This window comes from Chrysemys picta, chromosome 1 (assembly GCF_011386835.1).
Source record: "Chrysemys picta bellii isolate R12L10 chromosome 1, ASM1138683v2, whole genome shotgun sequence".
NCBI lineage: Eukaryota > Metazoa > Chordata > Testudines > Emydidae > Chrysemys > Chrysemys picta.
Window position 1 is genome coordinate 298467084 of NC_088791.1, and position 23745 is coordinate 298490828.

Genomic DNA, 23745 nt, shown 5'->3' on the forward strand with positions numbered 1-23745 from the left:
TATAGGGGGGTCTGGGTGCACAGGTGTTGGGCGTATGGGGAGCAGCTCCCTGTACAGTGATCCCTCCTCCTGCAGCTGAGGAGCGATGGATGCAGGAAGCGTTGGCGGGTGGAGGGGGGGAGTTTGCAGAGCTTCCTACAGCTGGGGGAGAAATCTGGGGGTGGGTCTGACACGGCCCTGGATGCCGTGCAGGGGAAGAGGAAGTCCCCTCCTCCCCAGCCCAGCCGGGACTAGCAGTTGAGCTCAGTGCATGGTAGGAACCACCAGCCGGGTCTTCCCTAGTCCCATCCCCTGCCCACAGTAATTTACCTCTCTGACGGCTGCCCTGAGCATCCGAAACATACTGCTGGGGAGGGTTGCATGACCACTCTTGTGGCTTCCCTTTGCTTCCCCGTCAGAAAGTCATTTTTCTGTGTGAAAGCAAAGAAATCTGTGAGGGACATAAATTCTGCATATGCGCAGTGGTGCAAAATTCCCCCAGGAGTACTTAAGTATTATCCTAAGAATTAAAGACATTTAATTCCCTCTTTATTAAATTATAAATCTCCTTAACAAGTGTAAGTATCAAAGCCTCTCATTCTGTCTTGTCTAAATGGAGCCACTCCTGTATCAGAGAGATTTGTATACTGAGGGTAGGTACTGCCTATCCATTGTGTGTCTTGTTCCAATCTATGAATCAATTCACGGTATTTGGGATGTCACAGAATGATGAGTTCTGAGCTATCTTCAGTGAGCCAAGAATTTCTAAGAGAATTCCAGAGGTCACAAAATAATTGTATAAAGTTTAATTAAAACATTTTTCTGCCTCTGACTGCCCCTCACAGCTTATTTAGTGGGAACATTCAGCATGGAAATCTATGTGCTAACTCAATTTGGCTTTGCAGTTTACTTTTAAAGCATTTACTTGACATATGGCACCTTTATTGCTGAGAGAGAATCTGCATCACTTGATGGAAACTGCTAGGCAGACAGTTGGCAATTTGTACACCAACTCACCTAGTGATGTAGAGTGGATGTAAGCGCTCCTAGGATAGTGCACTGGGTTGTGTGTATTGAGTGCAGTCAACGGAGGTAATCCAATCTAGACCTTAATCAATTTTTATTGTCCTGCCTGAGCAGAGGCTTTTGCGCTGCTAGACAAAGACTGTGGGAGGCTCAATCCAGAGTTGGGGAGAATCAAGAAGGAAGGGAAATTTGTTCCTACTAAAGATGGGCTCAAGCCAGAAAATCTAAATCAGGATGAGAGCTGGCTGGGAATTTTTCAGTGAAATGACTTTTCCATCAGAAAATATTGATTCATTGAAACTGAAACCTTCTGTGGGACAGGGTTGGTTGTGATGAAATTCTTGTTGGGAAGGGTTACTTAAGTTCAGGATGGACTTTCTAGAGAGAGAGAGGGAGAGAGAGAGAAACACGAACAAACACCCTCATTCAGAGTGGGAACTTGAACCTGGGCTCTTGGCTATTCTGAGCTCTCTCTGGTTTTTCATGAAATTTTTTTGAACGGTCTCAGATTTGTCCAGATGTGGAATGGGAAAATTTTAGAAATCTCAAAAAATTTAACAGGCTGCGAAAACTGTTTCCCACCCAGCTTTAGGCAGGATTTTAAACAAGCTCTGGGGTGGTACGATGCAGGGTTTTGTTTTTGCCAGTTATAGAGATGAGGCCATTTGCAAAACCTGGATCGCGATTCAGATTTTGAATCCCTGCAAAGTTAGGGGTTGTCCAGTTCTGGGGATTTTGCTTAGCATCTTTTCTCATTTCTTTCTGAAAACTAGATTTAATGTGCCAAATCCTGTCACCTTCCCTGCCCATTGGAATCACAGCAGTTGCCCGTCAGCCAGAGAACCATCACAGACATGGAGAAGAGGGCAGGAGTTGTGCACTTTTACATTAGGATGGAAAACAATGTACTGTACTTTACAGTGCTCACAAAGTATGCTGTTTCCACTCATTTGGATAGCTTTTTTTTATTCAATCATTTTCTCAAACTTAGCAAACTGTATATTCCTCACTTAGAACTTTGTACATGCCATGCTACAGCTTTAAAAAAGACACCGTTTTTAAGCTATCGAAGTACCAATGTGGAATATGAAAAAGACATTTCCCCCCTTCCTGGACACTTAAAAATGGCCAACCAGAATTTTACTAAACAAAAAAACACAACTCACTTTTGGACTATTTCAGCCTATGAACTTTTTCCTAGAAAGTTACAAGTACCTGGAGATGAAAGCATTCCTTAGTCTATTGTGGAGGTTTACTGTATCTGTCTAACCTACCCTATGTGTAGGTCTCTCTGGTGCTCAGATGGGAACTGATCCAAAGTCCTCTGAAGTTAATAGATGTGATGTCCCAAGTCTCAAACCTAGGCCAGTGAGGTCCCAGGCACTCGTTGCATCTTGGCCTTCACCCAATGTCTGCTGAAACCTGCTGGGCTGAGGAGCTTAGTAGGACTACAGCCTCAGCCAAAGCACCACTCACGGGATTCCTGATTGGAGGATTGCCCTGCTCCACCGATTTGGTCCAACCATGCTATTTCTGCCCGAAGGTGGCACAGGAAGTTGTCTGAGCAACTAGATGATGCCCTGCTCCTGCTGCATTGGACCCCGCTTGTACCTGCAGTGCACCCTGCACTGTTCCTGATTCCTGCTCCGCTCCTGGTTCCTGCCTTACCCCTGCTTTTGCTCCTGGTTCCCACTGTGTTCCTGATCCTTGCCTTTCCTCTGGTTCCTGCCCTTACACCTCACTTCCAACCATCAGTTACCAGTCCTGGCTCTCACCCCTGGTTCCAACTTCTGACTTTGGCTTGACCCTTGGTTCTGACCTTTTGTATCTGACCCTGGCTCTGACCCTTCACTTTGGTTCTGGCTCAATCCCTGGCTCAGGTAATTGGCAGTTGACTCTGGTGCTGACCTTCAACTTCATTCCCTGATCTAGATACCTGCCCCCCTACTAGACCTGACTCCTGCTCTGACCACTAGGCAAGACTGCCTACGTCCTGGTCCCCAACAATAAACCCCCTTTAACTTTAATGGATTTTGGATCAGGCCCTTGTAGAGAGCCCCTGATCATAGCATCTAAGAGCTAATGTTCCTTGATATCTAGCTACTAGTGTTGTCACTAGAGCTGGTGCAGCAGTTTCTGAACCACACTGAGAGTGGCTGTGTTTCTGAACCACCGTAATAGCATAATAGCACTGTATTCTTATTGGTTGGGGCAGGTCCACTCCAGGACCTCCATATCAAGGATTGTTGATTTCCATAAATTCCACTAAAAGGTTTTCTCAGGGCAAGTGTACACTAGAGCGCTACATCAGTGCAGCTGCGCTGCTGGAGTGTGTCTGGTGAAGATGTGCTTTGCTGATGGGAGAGCACTCTCCCATCGGCATAATTACTCCACCTCCTTGAGAGGCAGAAGCTATGTTGGCGGGAGAGCGTCTCTAGCCAACATAGCGCTGGTGTGGACAGTGCTTAGGTCGATGTAACTTACGTTGCTGGGGGCGGGGGATCATTTTCACACCCCTGAGCGATGTAAGTTACATGGACTTAAGCGGTAGTGTAGACTAGCCCTCAGACAACTAGCATTTGGTAAACCTGAAAGTTAATAGCTGCCCCTTTGAACTTCTGTAATATAATCTAAAGGTTTTCTTCCTTTCAATAGCATTACAAGAAAGTTTATGGAGGGATTAATAGTGTCAATTACAAATCCAGAAGGCATAAACATACAAGCAGGCTTAATGGGAATAACATCAACATATATAGAATACAACTGAGATCTAAGTCGGGGGTGGGGTGGGGAGAAGGCAGAGCTCCAAAACAGCAATTGACTGCCTGGTATTTTTTAACACAAATATTCCCACAAAATAGTTGGTCTCTATAGTCATTTTTCAAGAACTTGGCTGTGGTATCCTGTCAAGTTACCCCTACGTGAACTTACACATGTTCTTATATCTACACTCTTCACTTTAACGAGATTTGGTGAAAGTATATATGTCTCATAAAATTCAACTGAAGAGAGCGTGTTTAAATAATAATGCAGTTTTTAAAGAATCCTTTGAAATTAGCCCTTGTCTGCTTGTCCTGAACAAAATTAGGTACTTTTTTGTCTACTATCCTGAACAGTATGCTCAGTACAGGACAATAACTCAGTCCAGTGGCAGGGACAGCTGTTGAGCTCACAGACACACACCCACAATGTCTGCAATGCACACAGCTGCTGCCTGGCTGCATTACAAAGGTGCCTCAGCAGAAGCATATGGGCTGTCTGAAATACAGTCTTTGAGCAGGCTATATTTTACAAGTTAGTTTTCTAATGTACTGCAAGCACAGGCATGCTTCTATGGCATCTAGAGCATTTTGCTGAATGATTTGGTAGTACACTACTGACCAGACAGCACATTTCCAGATTTAGATTATAAGAGGAAAACAGCAAGTGGTAGGTTCAACTACAGGTCAATGGATATGTTATACTAGAGTTCCTTCACTGAGCACTGAAGTACTTTTATCTCCTGGGGACCAATACTGTAAACTGTACTCAACAGAGATGGCCTAAGGTGTTTGCTTTTATTAATACTAGTACCATTCACACTGGAAAAATGTTATCACATTGTAAACAGCACTTTTAATATCACAGGGCTTTTTTCTGTAGGCATTGGAAATCCAAACTAGAATTACAAATGTTAATTTTCTCCCTTTCTCTAAAAGAAATTAAGTGCTCTTTAGCCAGTATGCTATCAGGAGGTTGAGAGGAAGAAGGGTGGGACAAAGAGGTGATAGAATATATTAAATCTGATGGCAAGGAATAGCACTTGATGAACTTTAACTGGCTACTAAGATCAACAAATGTGGAGTGTAGCCAATTCAAAGCTGTAAACCAGTTCATGCCAGACAAAAATTGTTCACTTAACCCTGGCAGTTGCAGTATGGATATGTATGAGAAGCTAATATTTTAACAGGATCAGCTTCTTAAGAATGTTGTAGATGTATACAACAGACAAGATATATTTAAACATAATGATGGTATTAATGTAACTTGATTATATACAACAACCTGTTGTTCCCAGGATATTAAAGAGGCAAGGTGGGTGTAGTAGTATTGGGCCAACTTCTGTTTGTCCAAGAGACAAACATTTTACACAGAGCTTTTCTTCAAGTCTGGGCTTAAATTAGGAGGAGTTGAAGAAGAGGAACTGAAAAGGAGCTCTGTGTAAGCTAGAAAGCTTTTCTCTTTCATTAAGACAAGATATTACCTCATCCATCTTGTCTCTCTAATGTGCTTCAGTAGCATATATGGAAAAAAAGAGAGCAATTTCCCCCCTCATTTATACCTATGCAGCCCAACTGAAGTCAGTGGGAGTTGTGCATGGAGACCTGAAGGAAGAATTGGGTCCTAATAATAAAGTTTAGTAGTTAAATTCTACACACACACACACCTTCCTTTTCTTCACCTAAACCATGGAAATTACAATACACAGACACAAAAAGTTTTTCTTCACCTAAATCATGGCAGTTACAATATCATGAGAGATGATAAAACCTCTTACTCTTTTGTTGTCATAGAAATAAAGTACTCATTCTCACAGTGGCTGGGTTAAAAATGTTTATGAAACTAAGTGTAGGCCCCAGCCATGTGTCTGCTGACTAAGATCTAGCCCATGTAGGAGTTAATCAGTAATAACACACCCATTGTGACAGTTCATGTTGCTTGCAGATCTTCCACATTTTTTATCAAACAATATTTTTAATGTCAAAGTGCAGTGAGCGGTGCTCCTGGGTTATGCTAAATGTGACTTTGTGGGAGGATGGTCTCAGAATTCCAAATGCAGCGATCCTAATAGAGTAGGTGAGGCAAGACCAATTTTCCATTTGTCTAGGGTGGATTTGTTAAAATCTCACACAGGAATGAAAAATGCCAGCCTGGATGTTGATCCGTCCTGAACATAAGTAACTTCAACTTGCAGTATTTAAAATACTTAACATTATTTCATGAAGAGATGTTTTGATGTGTACTGATTACAGACACAATAAAACAAATTCAGATGAAAACTGCTATCTAGATGATGTTTTTCTGTGATTATGCTTCTTTCCTCCACAGTGGTTCAAATCCCATAGCCCTGCCTTAGTTCTTATTCAGACAGACCTCCTACAGATTAGGATATTTGACTTTTGTCTGAGACAGATCTGACCAAAGATTTCATCATTTGGCCCAGTATGTATAAAAGTGAACTTCGATGAATAAAGCATTGTAGGACTGAACTATTTTAATTTAACTTAGTTTCTGTATGACATGAGCATATTCTGACTGTCTAGAAAGTGCTACTATAGTACACAATTTATAATAATAGGCCAGATACAGCCAATCAGAAGATAAATACATTGAAAATATTGGTGATGTCAGTGCATTATGACTATAACGGAACCTTCCCCAGATTATCCCCTTTCACAAACACAGATCTCAGTCTCTCTCTCTCTCGCTCTGAGGATCTGGCTGTGATGGTGCCCCTAATATTATGCTGGCATAAACTCTGTTCCCATTACATTCTGTTAGAGCTTTTATGTGATATGAGACATTTTGGTTGTGTACAGCTAGATCCATTAAGAAACAATCTCTCAGATTATCCATTGGGACCCTCTTCTTTCAGCACAAACATGAATATGCTTCAGATAATGATATTCTCTTTTAGGTAGATGATCAGCGAAAATTACCAGGGAGACTATCATGTGCAGCGAGGCCAGAAAGAGGCATTTTGAGGATTAATTATAAACATTCAGCTCAAGCCCCAAGATATGATCCCAGTTATTAGCTAAACGCTGACCATGTGTTTTATAAATACAGATCTGCAAAATAGCATAATGATTGTTTATTTTTATATGCTTGACAGACTCAGTGGGCCAAGTACTGTTGTGGTGTTCAGTCTGAGTTCAGCATTGTTACTCTGGTTTTACAGCAGTGTAACTGAGTGCAGCATTCGGTCTGATGTCTTCCAGGGAGGGTCACGAAGCCACAGAATGTTCATGAGTGCTACATTTTACACTGGGATCTCACATTTAGCTGATAGATGTGGAAAAAACCCCAATGCATGTAGCCAAACAACTCCCTACTGACCACACAACTTCTAATACCGAAGAGTGCAAATTATTCTAGCTAATTATTTTAGCATTAATTTGTACTCAGAAACATCCCCCAAGGTTTGCTCTTTGCTTCTGGCATTGTATTGTTTAGGGTGGATTTCACCCACTTTATATCTAATTACATCCCTTCCAGAGTTCTTTGAACACAAACCATAAGACACCCGCATCAAAAAATCTGCCCTTTTTGGAAAGCTCCTTATTGGAGAATAGGAAATTTCAGAGCTCCGTGGTGCAGACCTGACAGCATCATGCTGCTCATACTGCACAAATACTGTACATAGATTGTTTCATGCCTGCAAGAGTTAATGAAGAATTAAATGAATTATTAAAGAGCTAGAGATGAGGATGAGAAACAAGGCTCTGGTATATTACTCAGCTGTTTGGTTTATCTAATTGCTTAGGTTTTAAAGCATATTAGATGTAACATTTAGGGAATCATCACAGTATTTTATCATGCCTTACAGTAGGTGTAGAGTGAAGATTTAAACTTGCAGTAATTAATAGGTTGCGTGGGTTCATGGAAGGCCACCAGAGGCAGAGAAAGTTAGGAGTTAGTGCTGCTCTAAGCAGGTGTCACCGTGCCTGCAGCTGCAGCTGCAATTTCAAGCAGGCTTATTTTGAATATGAAAACGTCAAGCAGGGAGGCAGAATGTTTTACTAAAAGGGGGAAGGAAGAGGAGGGAGGCCTGTGCAAAACTCTCTCAAAGGAGTTCAGTTAGAATGTAATTGTTTGAATCTGTTTAAGGTTTGTAGAGCGGTGGAACAGTTTTCCAGTGATCTTTACTCTTCTAATAATGCTTTTAAAACTGTTGTTATTGCAAGAGATCAGAAATCTTAGACATAGTCTGCGGACCCCCAGGGGGCCACAGACCACAGGTTGAAAACCACCGTACTATTCAATGTGAGTAAGGGTTGCAGAGTCTGACACTTATATAGTGATGTCAGCATGAAGGGTATTTAAATATATAAAACAAAGTCCAGTTGAAAAGAGTTTACAATCGAAGTATCAGGGCCAAATTCTCTGCTGCTAATTTCCAAAGGGTCCACATTTCCATTCAAAATTTTTTAGGGGTCTGCAAATGAAAAAAAGTTGAAACCACTGGAGTCGTACATACTCAAATGAGCAGTCCTATTGACCTCAATAGGGTTACTCATCTGAGTATGTGTTCATCAGTGTGAGTAAATGTTGTAAAATCAGGCACAAAGTTAGGAATAATAATAACAACTAATTTTATGTATGATTTTGTTGTTAAGTATTGTACTTTTAGTGCAAAGTCTTCAAATGTAGAAATACAAGTAAAATGTAGAAAACCATGGTTGAAAAAAATGCAAAAGGTCCTCATAAATATTCATCCTTACAATAATATTTTCTGTCTCTATATCTACACACAAGCACACATATAATATTTTTAACTACATAGGAAAATCTTACTCATTTCTGTAGAAAAACAAGGTAGAGATTTTTACCAGGCCCTCAGTTTTGAGACTGTGTGATATTTGTGTGTGTGCATGTGCAGTTTGTCAAGATGCTCTGGAAAAGGCTATGGTTTGGCTGACTAAACTGTGGAGTGATGTGTAGTGATAAAAGTGCTCAGGGGAATTTTTGGGGCACCCAAAAGCAAAACCTACATCACTGTGTGGGTGTAAAAAAAAAAAAGACATTTTGTCACTTTTTTTTGGTTAGTTTTTGAGCTTGCTGACAGTTTATGCCACATGCTAGAAAGTTTACCTCTAATTCCCCTCACAAAATGTAGTGCATTACAACTGAACCCAGACTTGCTAAAGTGCAAGAGAGATTTTGGTTTGGATTGCCTGTGTTGATGGTAGTTTTGATATAGATTTTTGTCCTGAAATCTACCAGATAGCAGCATATTTGGACACTGACCATAAAATCGGTGAGCACACAGCTAAATTGGGATATGCACCACTAGTTATTTGCAAAACATTTTGAGTAGCAAACGGTCTAGAGCTGCAGTGAACTGTGCATCAGTTTCAAGTTCTTGGGATCAAAAGTCCTGCTGAGCTCATTGTGAGCTGACTGCCACACACCCTTTAGGATAATCATCCAGCCAAGAAATTGCTGCATGAATACTCTGAGCCTAACCGCGTCTTTGAAAATGACCTCAAAGAATGGCAGTCTGCACTGAGAAAGCACCATGGGCCTGATCCTGAGAAGTGCTGAGTCACCTCAACTCCTATAGATTTCATGGGGAGATAAGGATGCTCAGAACCTCCCAAGTGATTCTCAGCCTCACACTGGGTCAGGACCTTAAGAAAGTTTTCATTTAAAAATATTTCTGTAGACTGGAGTTGGAAAACAAGGAATTAGGTTGTGATTCTGTTGCTTTAAAAATGAGAGGAGAAATGAGGAATCTCAGCTGGTAGGGAATGCAGGGGCAGGTCTTGTGAATGGCACAAGGTGTGAAAAGATTCTTGCTCACCTTTTCTGCCCCAGCAGGGCTGCTCAGGAGCCACTCACAATCTAATTAGGGTACGTCCATACTTACCTCCGGGTTCGGTGGTAAGCAATCGATCTTCTGGGATCGATTTATCACGTCTTGTCTGGACGCAATAAATCGATTGTGGAAGTGCTCGCCGTCGACACCGGTACTCCTGCTCCGCGAGAGGAGAATGTGGAGTCGACGGGGGAGCCTGCCTGCCGCGTGTGGACCCGCGGTAAGTACCTTGTAGTTTGAACTAAGGTACTTCGACTTCAGCTACGTTATTCACGTAGCTGAAGTTGCGTATCTTTGTTTGAACTGAGGGGTTAGTGTGGACCAGCCCTAAGCATTAATTTTGTGTCACCATGTTAAGATCTGGCTCTTACTGCTCTTCATAGAATTCCAGATCAGTGTTGGCAACTCTCCCAATTTTATCATAAGTCTAGTGATATTTGAGGTTTTCTTAAAGCCACAGCTAGTGATTACGTAGGAATCTTTCATTTTTTGAAAAACAGCAAGCTTCCAGCCCTCATGGTTGAAGAGTGGAACTTGATGACATGACCCCCTACAAGCTCAAAAACCAGGAAGTAAATACCCCCTCCTCCAATTAATTTGTATTTTCATGATTTTTTGGTGCCTGATCCATGAATTTTTAATGCTTGGGGCTGGCAGTGCTGTAACAGCAACAAGAATTTTATGCACTGAGAGATCAGAGGCCCTTAATGGAAGCCAGAATGATATTTTTTGGACAGGAACAGGAAAGCAAAGGAAATAAAGTCCTTGGGACAAATTTTGCTTTCATAACACTGCTGCCCCGCTGACTGCTTTTCAGCTCCATGCAGAATTTGTGTCCAAGTAGGAGCAGGAGTATTTTAAAGTACAGGCAAACAACTGTCCTGAGACTGGTGGGATTCACAAAACTTTTTTAACTTATTAAAAGGGTGAGATTGTGTGTGCCAGGTAGTGTTTTCTTACCTCTCTGATACCAATCTCTAATCTGCTAATCTTTAAAATGAAAACATTTGTTTCATGTCACCAAGAACTGTGTTGCAGTACACAGTGGTTTATATGCTGCTGTGAGCATTGTGACATTGAATACAGTAGAACATACTGTATCCTGTAAAGCAACGGAGCTAGCAAACACCACAAGATAACAGAATAGTAAAAAACAAGGTTCTCAGTTCCCTTTTTTACACAGACTTTTGGGTAGTGACATAGAAACATTTAAGATGAAATCAGATTATCTTGTGTTTTTCTTTTTTTTTCTTTTTAAGTCTCAAACCATTTAAAAGCTACTCCTTTTCCTCAGTCCCTGCAATGGTGCTTTGTGGGAGAGTGTGGGCTTGAAACAGCTTTCAGTCACTGGCATGTTCTAAATATGTATCAATGGTGCATCTGGTTCTAACACTGCAGGCTGACTCAAAGCATTTTGTTCTCCCTCCCACTGCCACACAATTCATATTACAATAAAGAAATATTTTTATGAGAGAGATTTTTATGAGAGAGATAAAAAGGGGGAAAGCAGCATGGTCCAGTAGAAAAGGAGTCAGGACACCAGGTCTCTATTCCCCGCTCTTCCCCTGACTAATTCTGTGACCTTGGATTAGTCACTTAACCCTGTCTCTGCCTCAGTTTCCCATATGGCATTATGGGGCTAAGGATACTTACCTACCTTTTGTAAGGCATTCTGAATGCTAATTATATGAATAAACCTTTTCTGTCGTGACCATTCATGATGGTGGGTCAATTCCTGCAATTGTTACATTTTATTGGTTCTTTAGTGCCTATTGTCATGGAAGCAACGTGCTTTTGTTACACAGATTAAAATACATCAAAACCAGTTAATAAATGGTAAACACAATGAACAAGTTTTTGCAGTAGGCCCTAAATGTCACTAGATTTAGGCTCTGACAGGCAGTCTCCCTCACAATCTGATATAGCTTTTGTCACTGCTCTCTCATGTTGTGACCTCTCTTTTCATTTGACCCTGTAGCTGTGGTGGCGGTGTTTGCTTCTCACCCATCACAATTCCTGCTTCATGCAGTTTTCCTGCTCTAGAGCCCATTCCATCTGGCTCTTCTCTCGGCTTCTCCTTAGTGTGGCTGTATTCTATCTTGCTTCTTGTGCCTCATCTCCTCCTCCTCCTTGGGGTTGACTCCTGGAGACGTCTCTCTTTTCCGACACTGATGTCTGCCTCTCCATACCCTTCTCCTGGGCAACTTACATTTCTGTGACTGAAACCCATACACAGGAGGAGCCACAACTGGAATTGTTGTCCTTTGGATGAGATATAAAACGGAGGTCCTGTGGTCGTAAGAAATAATGTGGCACTTTTCCAAGAGCCAGGGATGTTGCCCCTTTGTTCAAATTCCAGGTCGGGCAATTCCGTTCTGCCGACCCAAATTCCCCCTACATTTTCGAAAAGATAAAACATTCTTCTTCACTCCCTGTCCCTTGCACAATATTGCTGTCTTTAAAGTCTGCATCTCACCTCAGTAGTAGCTGCACTTCATTGGTAGATTAAATTATTTCTGTACAGTCTTTAAGCTCTTTTGGGTTGGATAGTGCTATGTACAAATAATTATCTCCTAGCAATTTGGAGTAGGTATTGAGCTGGTGGATTGCTCACTGATTTGGACTTTTTTTTGACTGAGGCATCAGTATGAAAACAGGAAACAATGTGGGAAATGTTAATAAAACTTGACAACAACAGCTCTGAAGGTGTTTGATCCACCACTCAAGTGTACATAACTTATTACAGGATGAGGAAACAGGAAATATGCTAAGGGGAGGAGATGAGAACAGAAGAATAAAAAGAGAGAGAACGAACTTGAAAGATTCCAAGTTGCCATTTCTGAAGTCAGTTGGCATGCAATAGACTTTAATCAGAATATACAATATCTCACTTAGGTGCTATGCATGGAAACCACAAAGAGTCAGAATTAAGATCCATCAGCAATAAATTCCATCTGGGCTCTGAATATGAGATCAGGTCAATGCTAATAAATATGAAAAAAGGTTTGCTGTTGTGCTTAGTTATTTTAATATTATAAAAGCAGATTGACCCTCTCATTTACGTTGCTTCAAACCTTGCATTTGTTGAGAGCTTTGAATTACCTAAATGTCCTCGTGCTACTTTCTCTTTTTATTAAAAAGGACATTTTCATGCTGTGATCACTTTCTGTCTCAGTTCCCCTCCCCTCCATTCCCTGCTGGTGCTCTTTCAAAAGAATCTGAGTCAGAAAAAAATCCCCTCTTTTTTTCTGAAGTATTATAATATTGTGGGGTTATGTGCCTACTTCCCTAGTGACTCACTGAAACATAGTCTATTGAATGTGTTAATTTTAAATGGACTTTGCAGAGAAAAGACACAGGTTGATTTGGAAATAACAATGAGAATGATCACTTATATCACCTTTAATCTCAAAGCATTTAAAATTTTTAATTATGTTTTAAAAAATTAGGTTTTAATTATGATCTGCACTTTACTGATGAGTTTAAGTGTTTTAAAGATCACACTTTAAGTTAAAGGTGGAGACCAGGACTTGTGACTCTCTGTTTGGTGCTCTATCCACTGCACTTTACTTTTTCCCATGGTCTGTATCTCCATGAAGAATTATTTTCTAATGGATATACATTACTGGCTTCTCTCCAATATGACTGTTATGGCCCTTGGGCCTTTAAAAACTGGGAGCAGTAGTCATGGAAATACCCAGAATGGGTCCCAGCTCAGTAACCAGGAAGGGCTACGGAAGTCTATATGGGTTCCCTTCCCTGCTGTGGAAAGTAGGAAAGTTCCTAAGTGTTTTGTGTTATTTAGAGCCTTTGTATCTTCTGTTGATTAAGCATTGTGGACTCAGCAGATGAAATGTATTGGGCTTTCTGACTTGGGTTGCCAGGTGTCTGGTGTTCGACTGGAACACCTGGTCGAAAAGGGACCCTGGCGGCTCCAGTCAGCACCGCTGACTGGGCCGTTAAAAAAGTCCGGTTGGCGGTGCAGATAGGCTCCCTACCTGACTCCGTGTGGGTCCCGGGAAGTGGCAACATGTCTCTCTGACTCGTAGGTGTAGAGGTGGCCATGGGGGCTCTGTGCGCTGCCCCAGTGGCGGCTCCACAGCCCCCATTGGTCAGGAATGGCAGCAAATGGGAGCTGCAGGGGTGGTGCCTGTGGGCAGGGGCAGCGCGTGCCATGCAGAGCCCCCTGGCTGTGCCTCTGCCTAGGAACCGGCAGGACATGCCGGCCGCTTCCCAGAAGCCACCTGAGGTAAGCGCCGCCAAGAACCCGCATCCCTCTCCGCCTCCCCTTCTGTTCCCAATCTCCCTGCCCCAGCCTTGAGCCCCCCTCCCACACCCAAACTCCCTCCCAGAGCTCGCGCCCCCTCCCAGACCCCAACCCCCTGCCCCAGCTCAGAGCCCCCTCCTACACTCCAAACCCCTCATTTCTGGCCCTGCGCTGGAGCCTGCACCCCCAGCCCAGAGCTTGGACCCCCTCCCACACTCCAACCCCCTGCCTCAGCCTTGAGCCCCCTACCACTCGCTGAACCCCTCAGCCCCAACCTCCCCCAGCTCAGCATTCCCTCCCACATCCTGAATCCCTCATTTATGGCCCCAGCCAGAGCCTGCATCCCCAGCTGGAGCCCTCACCCCCTCCCGCACCCCAACCCCCTGCCCCAGCCCGGTGAAAGTGAGTGAGGGTGGGCAACGGAGGGAGGAGGCATGGAGTGAGTGGGGGGCAGGGCCTCAGAGAAGGGGCGGGGGAGGGGTGGGGCCTCAGGGCAGGGGCAGGGCTAGGTCTGGGGCAAGGGTGTTTGGTTTTCGGCGATGAGAAAGTTGGCAACCCTAGGCCCCTGACTAGTGAATCTGCCCAATGGCTTACAATGCTTCTTTTTCTTAATCATTTAAATAATTCTCCAGCACACTGGTAGCTTCAGAGCCACACTGGATTCTGGTATGCATTGGTGTCCTTTAACTTTTAGAATGGATGTAAGTTAATGGAGTAAAATAAGTGGACAAGAGATATGTAGCAGTATTTGGATGAAAGTGTATTAATAAGACTGACCACAAAATGACTGAAGAGGTGCAATAAAACAGATATAGATAAACAGAAGTTCATGCAAAACTTGCATAGCTTATTATCTCTTTATCTATAGATCTATGTACATGTTGCTTCTGTCCCAGGAGTTTCCTAAATGCAGATTTCTAATGACTAGAAACCTGTTACTTCTTTTGATACTCTTCCTGGATTGTTAAAATTTTGTAATTTAATAAAAGAATTTTGATTACCATGACATGAATCTGAATATCAGTACATGTTACCTTCCATATATACTTAGCATTTCAGTCAGTTATGCAGGAATTTGAATGATGACTGATCTAATTTAAGCAGCCCACCCAGCATTGTGTGTGTGGGTGGCAGCCTGTCCACCGTTTTGTGTGTGTGTGTGTGTTCATTGTATAGCCAATCCTTTTCAGTTGCAGCACATTGTTTATTGACACAACCGTCTGGTAACATTTTAAATAAGCCACAAATTAAAACGATACCGCAAAACCTGCTGAATGCAATAATTGTAGAGAGTTGGGTTCTTTTAAAACACTTTGAGATCTGATGAAAAGTGCTAGGTATTATTACTGTTATTATGATTTTATTCAAGACATTAATATAGGCTTTAATATGCCTAGTCTTACTACCTGATATCTATGTAATGCTACGTGCAGTCTAATAATTTTTATCTTGGTATATATGTATCCTGATGCAGAAGGCCTGCTTTGGTTAAAGTGCACTAGCTGACTAGTATGTTCAATTTTTAAATACTGGGAGATAAAATTGTCCCTCTTTCAAATCTGTGAGCATCACTGCCAGCTTCACATGACTTTTCTCTAAAATGTTTTAATTTTCTGCTATGTTAGACCTGGTCACAAATTGCCAAGTTTCCTACTAACCTCACTGATGTCTCATCTGCTCTTTGGCCTGTCAGGTTAGAGAAGGTATGGCCTTGGATGCTTTTCCATTTTTTTTTCAAGCTAAGAAATATGAATTCTGTGTATTGTCTAACTGTGAAGAAGCCTTTTTATAGAAGATGAATTGTTCCATGGCACAGTCTTCCCATGTATATTTGGCTGTTCATCGGATAAAGGTTGTTGGAAGCAGAAGAAATCACATGATGATGCTACAATATCCCATAGTTTTCTGTCCAGCATGTTACTGAGTGGCATGAACAATGCACTAACCCTGGCACTGGCAGCAGGAGGCTGGCAGACAGGGTAGATAAGGGAATGAAAGATAGAGAGGAAAAAGAAGCTGGAATCTCGTGTTTTAAAACTCACCCCCCCCCACCCTCCCCCGAATGAAACAATCACTCAGTCACTGACAGGATGATCCAGGCCACCTCCAAGAAATGAGCTTGCAAGGCTGCAAAATCTTTTGGTGCTGTCAATTTTGCTTAATATCTTTTAACATTATTTATAATGGGTCAGACCCTAAGATGTGCTGAGCACCTGCAACTCTTTTTAATTTAGTGGCAGTTGCAGGTGCTTGGCTCCTCTCACAGGATGAAATTTGCTCCTGTGCAGAAGAATACAAGGCCTGTGCCCCAGATAAGTCCCACTTAAGCCCTTGGGGCCTTGTACTGGCCCACTGTACAGAGCGCAATTTGCCCCTAGGAAGCCAGTTAGGATGAAACAAGAACTTGCCAAAGCCAGGCACATTGGAGTCTGCCAAAATCCTATAAAAGGCAGCCAGTGAAATGGCTGACAAATTGCTGATTCTGGTAGTCCATCCTTGGAGCACAGACAGGAGGGTGAGGCTGACACTTTCTCATATGCAACTAAGTAGATCCTGGCTCTGGGACCCCTTTGGCATGGGCCACAGAAAGGCAGGTGGGTTTAGGTTTTGGTGCTGCAAGTTTGCAAAACGTATAGCAAAAGCTGTACTGCTCCAAGCTTTTCCTGCCCCTAATCGCTATACAAAACACACACATGTAACTGTTTTATATAAGTGGCTGTCTTTAAAAGTGCTGTCAGCCCATCCTACCCAGCTGTGATGCTGCATCTTTCCATACAACCTTCCCAATTAAAATGAGATCAAAATGGTGAGATGAAGATTCTATAAAGATAGGGAAATGGTATGGCCTGATTCTCCTTTACGTTAAGGCCCACTTACACACTCTGGCAATATAAAGTATCAGGGGGTAGCCGTGTTAGTCTGTATCCATAAAAACAACAAGGAGTCCGGTGGTACTTTAAAGACTAACAGATTTATTTGGGCATAAGCTTTAATGGGTAAAAACCCACTTCTTCAGATGCATGGAGTGAAAATTACAGATGCAGGCATTATTATACATGAACCCCTTCTTTTCATGTATAATAATGCCTCAATCTGTAATTTTCACTCCATGCATCTGAAGAAGTGGGTTTTTTTTACCCACGAAAGCTTATGCCCAAATAAATCTGTTAGTCTCTAAGGTGCCACTGAACTCCTCGTTGTTTTTTAGCAATATAAAGGGGCCTTAAAGTGGGGTTCATAACTTTTTAATCCATTTTAAGTGCCCTTTACCCTGCCAGAGTGTGTATGTGAGAATCAGGGCCGTGTGTTACTGCAGTATCTCTCTCTGACTGTTGTGAGATTCTTTCTGAAAAACAAGGAAGAGCTTGCTTGCTTGTAAATGCTTGCTTTAATATACTTTATCTTGAGGCTAGATGGACGTGAGATAGATCCTGGAGAAGGAGATCCAGATTTTTCAGGCACCATAGCCATTTTGTGGCCACCGTTACAGACACTGGACACTCCCTCCTGTTTGAGGGTGATGTGGATAATAATGACTTTGTCATTTTTCTCTTACATTCCAGCTTTCCTCCCACCCGCCTTTGAGTACTACCCTTACATGGCTGTGATTACGTGGACCTGGCAAATGCCACAATGATCTAAGAATGTGACACATCCAGGATTCCATGCTGAGGTAATTTTTTCCAGTTGTCCCTTCTCGTATTCTGTCTCAATACTTTTTCAGCCATTGTCTAGTCTTTGAATATGTTTGCCTCTCACACTCAGATGCAAAACCATGTCATAGGGAAAATGCCCCAAGGAGTGCAGCGTGTGGCTTTGTTGGTGAATATGGGTTGGTCCACACAAAAAAACCCAGAACCCTGCTACCCTTGTAATTTGAGTCTGTTATTTCTGATAAAGGGCAGTAATGGATGTTTACCTATATGGACTCTATTTGAAAAGTTTCCCTTTTCTGCTGGTACTATGCAACTATTCATTAGAAAACGAGATTCATAGAGGATGTGAACGAAGTGCATAGAATTCAGAGAGAAAAAGGTGGATGGCACAAAACTGTTCAATAGGTGAACGGCCTCCACATCAAGAGAGGACAAACAAAAAGGAGCTGAGAAAGGACTGGTCTCTGAGGGTATTCAGAAGAAATTCCTTTACAAAGAAGGTAATTCACATCTAAAACCAATTGCCAAGGTTGGCAAAGAAGTGGCAATGAAATACATTTTTAAATAATGGGACAAGGAATTACAAGAAAAAACATTACATAATACAAAGTACAAACCATTACTAATATGTGGATTGACCTTGATGGTCATCTTTCATGCTGAAGGTCTTAATCCTGTGAGTCCTTGGACAATGTTCATTTGGGTGTGCAAGGCTGCTGCAAATAAGTGCCAGCTATGCATAGGTCAAGTAAAGTTATGTGCCAAGTGGAAGCCTCTGCACTGAGGAAATAGTTGGTCTCAACCCCCCTCTGCATTTACTCTTTGACTTTTAAATGTGGAGTATGAAAAGGGGCAGGATGTGAACAGAGAATGAGCATGTCTGAGAAAACATGGTTTTAAGCGTGATCCTTGTCCTGCTAAAGGGGTACCTAGGCGTTATTCCTGCTAATAGGTAGGAGCAAACTGGCTGTCATACAGCAATGTTCTGGTCAGGTTCCTCTGCCTTCTCTGTCCTGCAAAAATCACTTGTGGCCATGCTCTTGTAGACACAACAGACTGCACCTGCACTGTATAGATTTGAAGTCTAGAATGTTCCTACATTGTGGTGTCTGAGCTGGTCTCTACAGCCTTAAAGTGCAGCTCCTTGTGTCCACTCAACCATCCTGAGTCCTTTAGAAGGAGAAAATTCCTTTTTACCTCTCAACTTAACATATACTGTGATGTCAACAAAACAGTAGATAAGACCAGCTAACATAATTAATTTAACCCTTTGACTAAATCCCTCATAAGAGGCTATTTAAGAAAACTAAGTAGCCATAGGGTGAGAGGAGGTGAAGTTCTGTGCTGGATTAGAAATTGGCTAAGGCCTGGTCTACAGTGGGGGGGGGGGATCTATGTTACGCAAATTCAGCTACGTGAATAATGTAGTTGAAGTCGACATACTTAGATCTACTCACCGCGATGTCTTCACTGCGGTGAGTCGACTGCTGCCGCTCCCCTGTTGACTGTGCCTGCTCCTCTCGCGGCGGTGGAGTACAGAAGTCGACTGGAGAGCGCTCGGGAGTCGATTTATTGCGTCTAGACTAGACACGATAAATCGACCCCCACTGGATCGATCGCTACCCGCTGATCCGGCGGGTAGTGTAGACATACCCTAAGGGAAAGAAACCAAACAGTAGGAATAAATGGCCCATTAACACCCTGGCAGAAGTTTAACCAAGGGGTGCTCCAAGGAACTGATCATGAACTGATCATGATCTTTGTGTTCAAAGATCATGAACACAAAGAAACTTTCAAATACATCAGATGAACTGTGGTACAGCTCCAGGGTCACTTGCTTTTAAACTCTCCTCTTTTTTGAGTAGGCAACATGACATCTAACATTTCACTAGGCACCATTCATTTTATTGCTGAGGTTGAAAATATTTCAAGCTATGAAATTTATATACAAACACACAGAAGATATATAAAGTTTGGAACAACTCTGGGAGAAAGGCAGAAGAAAACATGGAGCAGCAGTGAAATCTACCATTTTTTTCAAGGGAGTTTTCCAAATGATTCTCAGCCTACCATATGGCATTAAATGAAGCTGCTTACTGTGCATGTGTACCAGAAGATCCATAAATGAGCCATACACTTATAGGGATACCAGTGTGGCATGGGGTGTTTTGGTAATGGAGTTCCAGAGACTAGCACGTCCGAAAATCAGGATATATGATTGTATATGACCAGGGGAAAATATGACATGAGGATAAGGAGAAAGCCAAGTCCTGGGAGGTATAGCCAGGATGATATGAGATATATCTGGCCCCATCATTTTATTTGCAGTCAAAAGAGACACAAATATCCAGTGGTTGTAAAGACAAGAGGAAAGGCTGGGATAAAGTAGAGTACTGCAGAGGGCATCTTAGAGATACTTTGAGAGGGACTGTGCATACTGCTGTCAGCAACCACTTGGAAATATATGGAAGACAGGGTTTGGATGCAGCATTCCAAAGTTCTTGCATTACAAACAGAGAAATGCCATCAAGTTGAGAGTCAGACCTCACTTCACTTGGCCACTGTGCCAAAAATCCTGATTGTTGATACTCTGGAAATAGATTTTGCTTCATGTAAAGCTTTCAGACTAACAGACTACTGTTAAAGTCAATGTGGATTATTTCGGAAGGGCGTTGACTAAGGATTTCATTATTTGGGAATAAGAAGGCAGTTTTAATGTCAATTTGGGAAAGATATTAAATTTTAATAGTTAAGAATTGCTATTTCATTAAATGAAATAATCTTAGCTACTTGAATAAAATCCAGTGGCAAGGAGACAATTTACTGTTTGGACAGTGTAAAAGTTATAAACTAGACTTGTTTTAAACAGTTCTTGCGCACGAACTCTGTTAATCCTGTGAAGACAAATGGGGATAAATCCTTTCTTTGTCTAATACAATAAAGGTACTTGCAAATATTTGTTCTTCTTTGAGTAGATGCAGCCGTGTATTCCGCTTAGGTGTATGCACACCCAGTGTGGTGGAGCCGGATAATTTTGCCTAGTAGTATCTGTAAAAGGGTGACGATTGTGCCTCATGGCTATAGCCCTCCCTCTGGCTATAAGAGGTGCCACTTCCCCTCTCCCCAGTTTCTTTTTACCACCTGTGGCTGGAATCAGAGTTCTTTGTAGTTTTTCACTTCAAAATCCCTCTATTTTAGTGACTTTTCTAGTTGCATATTGTTCATTAGTACCCTTAGTATAGTGTTATCTAGATTTAGTGTTAGGTGTAATTTAAGTATTTCCCAGGTGATGTCCTCATCAGGGTTTAAACATGGTCCGTCATGTGGGGGAGCAATCCCCAACGATTCCCACATGCGGTGCTTGCTGTGCCTAGGTGAAGCCCACGTCAAAGAGCAGTGTTTGATTTGCAGATCATTCACCAAATGGAGCCTGGTGGTGAGGGATCTTTGTCTGAAGCAGCACTTGCTCAAACAGGCCATGCAGCCTGTTTTGACACCAAGGCCCTCATCAGATCGGAGGTCGCCCTCAGGTTCTGAGAGTGCTGCCACTTTGTGCGCTAGAGCTGATACCTCTCCGAAGAGATGGAGGAGTTGTCCCCATTGAGTGCACTGAGGACAAGATCTCATAAAACTGATCGAGGCTGCTCCAGGTCATGTGGGGACTGGTCTCCTGCCTCCAGAAGGAATGCAGATTGGCACAGGATGAATGCCAGTGCGTGGGATGGCGCAGGTCCTGTCAACTGCGACTGGTGCTGCCGAAGTTACTGTGGCAGCACTCACTGCCCTCAACTTCAGCACCGTTTGTTACCCTGGTACTGCTGCCAACTTCGGGATCAACACTACTTCTGGCACTGGAAACAACGGAGATGTACTTAGTGCCATTGGTACTGTTTCCACCGTTGGCACCAGCTCCCTCATCGTTCTGGGCTGTGGACAAGCTGGATTGGTTGCTCACACCCTCAGGGATGGCTGCACCTTTATCCCCTGAAACCAAGGACTTTTCAGTGTCTGAGTTGGGATCTTTCTCCTCTCACTTTCCATCGCCTGACCTGCATCGGTGGCTGTTCATGGAGTGCTATGGGTACCAGGATTGGTGCTCATCCAGTGGTTGGATTGGGGGCCCCTGGCCTGGCACCTACTGGCCACCAATGCCCTATCCATACCAGTGGCCTCCATGGAATCAGTGGGACGCTCCTCAGTTGTGGATGTTCCACTCCTTGTCTCGCTTGACGGCATGATCACTGACCAGGTCTGTGGTGGTGACTGTCAATCAGCCACAGGTCCAGGCACCAGTGAGCCTTCCCCTTGCAGAGCCTCTGCAGTTGTCCTGTCCTGGAGCAAGATGTGGCTCTGGCACAATTAACTGCTTCATCTTCATCCCTGGACGATTCTGCGATACTTGATTCTTCCTCCCCTTTGGTACTGGAGAATTTCAAGGCTTACTAGGGCCTTTTGCAGCACGTGGTTGCTTCCCATGGTATTCAAGTGGAGTTCTTGCAGAAGAAAATCCACAAGTTAGCAGGTATCCTGCAGCCATCTGCCCCTGGGAGAGTCGCCCTTCCTATTAATGATGTGCTCCTTGAGCCTGCTAAGGTCCTCTGGAGCACACTGACTATGGTACCACCCGCAACAAAGTGCATGGAGAAGCACTACTTTGTTTTAATGCAGGGATTTGGGGGTTTTTACTCCCATCCAGCTCTAAATTCCCTGGTAGTAACCATGGTGAATGAACATGCCCAGCCGGGAAGGTTTAAGTTTACTCCCAAGAATAAAGGCTCTTAACAAATGGACCTAGTAAGCGGGTAGGTTTATACTACCTCTTCCTCACAGATGCGTATTACTAAGCAGCAGGCATTGCTGCCCAAGTATGACTTTGTGAACTGGACGGCTATGTTTAAGTTTGCAGACCAGTTGCCTGAAGCCTTGAGAGAGGAATTTCAGGCATTTGTCACTGCAGGCTTCTTGATGGCTAAGACTTCACTGCAGCCCGTGCTGGTCGTAGCGGCTATCATGATTCATGGGCCTCAAACCTAGGTCCACAGGAGCAGCCACACTTCAACTCTTCACTTGGCAGTCTGCTGATCCAGGACCCATGAAGCCCTGCCCCAGTTTGAGGCTCCATCCCTGACTTCCTATTGGTTGAGTGTCCGAGCAGCTGATTGGCCCCTACTTAAGACAGCAACAGAAACAGGAAGCTGTCTGAACAACTGAGATCCACACTGTTCTGGAATATGTGTGCTGTGCTTCCTGCTTTTGCTCTCTGGCTTGACTTCCCAGCGTCCTGGCTTGGCTCCTGACCTTTGACTTGTGGTTCTAATTATGATGGGTTGGATCACGGAAACCCCCTTGGGACTGCCACCTGATGTGCTGGTACTACCTCTGAGCCTGTTTTTCCTGCCAGCTTGGGACTCCAGTACCTTGCCTTGTTTGAGCCAGACACGCTTGCCTGCTGCAATCACAGATCCAAGTCTGAACCACGTCCCCCACAAGCTGCAGGTTTAACTGAAAACAGCTTAAGAAGTGCTCCTGTCTCCAGCACTCAGATGTCCAGCTCCCAATGGGGTCCAAACCCCAAATAAATCCGTTTTACCCTATATAAAGCTTATAAAGGGTAAACTCATAAATTGTTCACCTTCTATAACACTGATAGAGAGATATGCACAGCTGTTTGCCCTCCCCCCCCCAGGTATTAATACCTACTCTGGTTTAATTAATAAGTAAAAAGTGATTTTATTAAATACAGAAAGTAGGATTTAAGTGGTTCCAAGTAATAACAGACAGAACAAAGTAAATTACCAAAAAATAAAAAATAAAAATAAAATAAAACACACAAGTCTAAGTCTAATACAGTAGGAAACTAAATGCAGGTAAATCTCACCCTCAGAGATGTTCCAATAAGCTTCTTTGACAGACTAGCCTCCTTCTAGTCCGGGCCCAATCCTTTCCCCTGGTACAGTCCTTGTTCCAGTTCAGGTGGTAGCTAGGGGATTTCTCATGACTGCAGCCCTCTTTGTTCTGTTCCACCCCCTTATATATCTTTTGCACAAGACGGGAATCTTTTGTCCCTCTCTGGGTTCCCACCCCTCCTTCTAAATCGAAAAGCACCAGTTTAAAGATGGATTCCGGTACCAGGTGACATTATCACATGTCACTATAAGACTTCATTACCCACTTGCCAGCACACAGGTATACAGGAAGACTTTCAGGTAAACAGAGCCATTTACAACCAATTGTCC

General features: G+C 43.1%; 1 long non-coding RNA gene across 1 annotated transcript in view; it reads left to right on the forward strand.

Annotated features, from left to right (window-relative positions):
- The window catches only part of LOC101945986 (uncharacterized), a 150760-nt gene extending 131343 nt beyond the window's left edge, over window positions 1-19417 (forward strand). Inside the window, exon 5 of the long non-coding RNA XR_010600856.1 lies at window positions 17417-19417. This is a non-coding gene — a long non-coding RNA (uncharacterized LOC101945986). The remainder of the gene's footprint in view (window positions 1-17416) is intronic.
- The last annotated feature ends 4328 nt before the right edge of the window (window positions 19418-23745 follow it).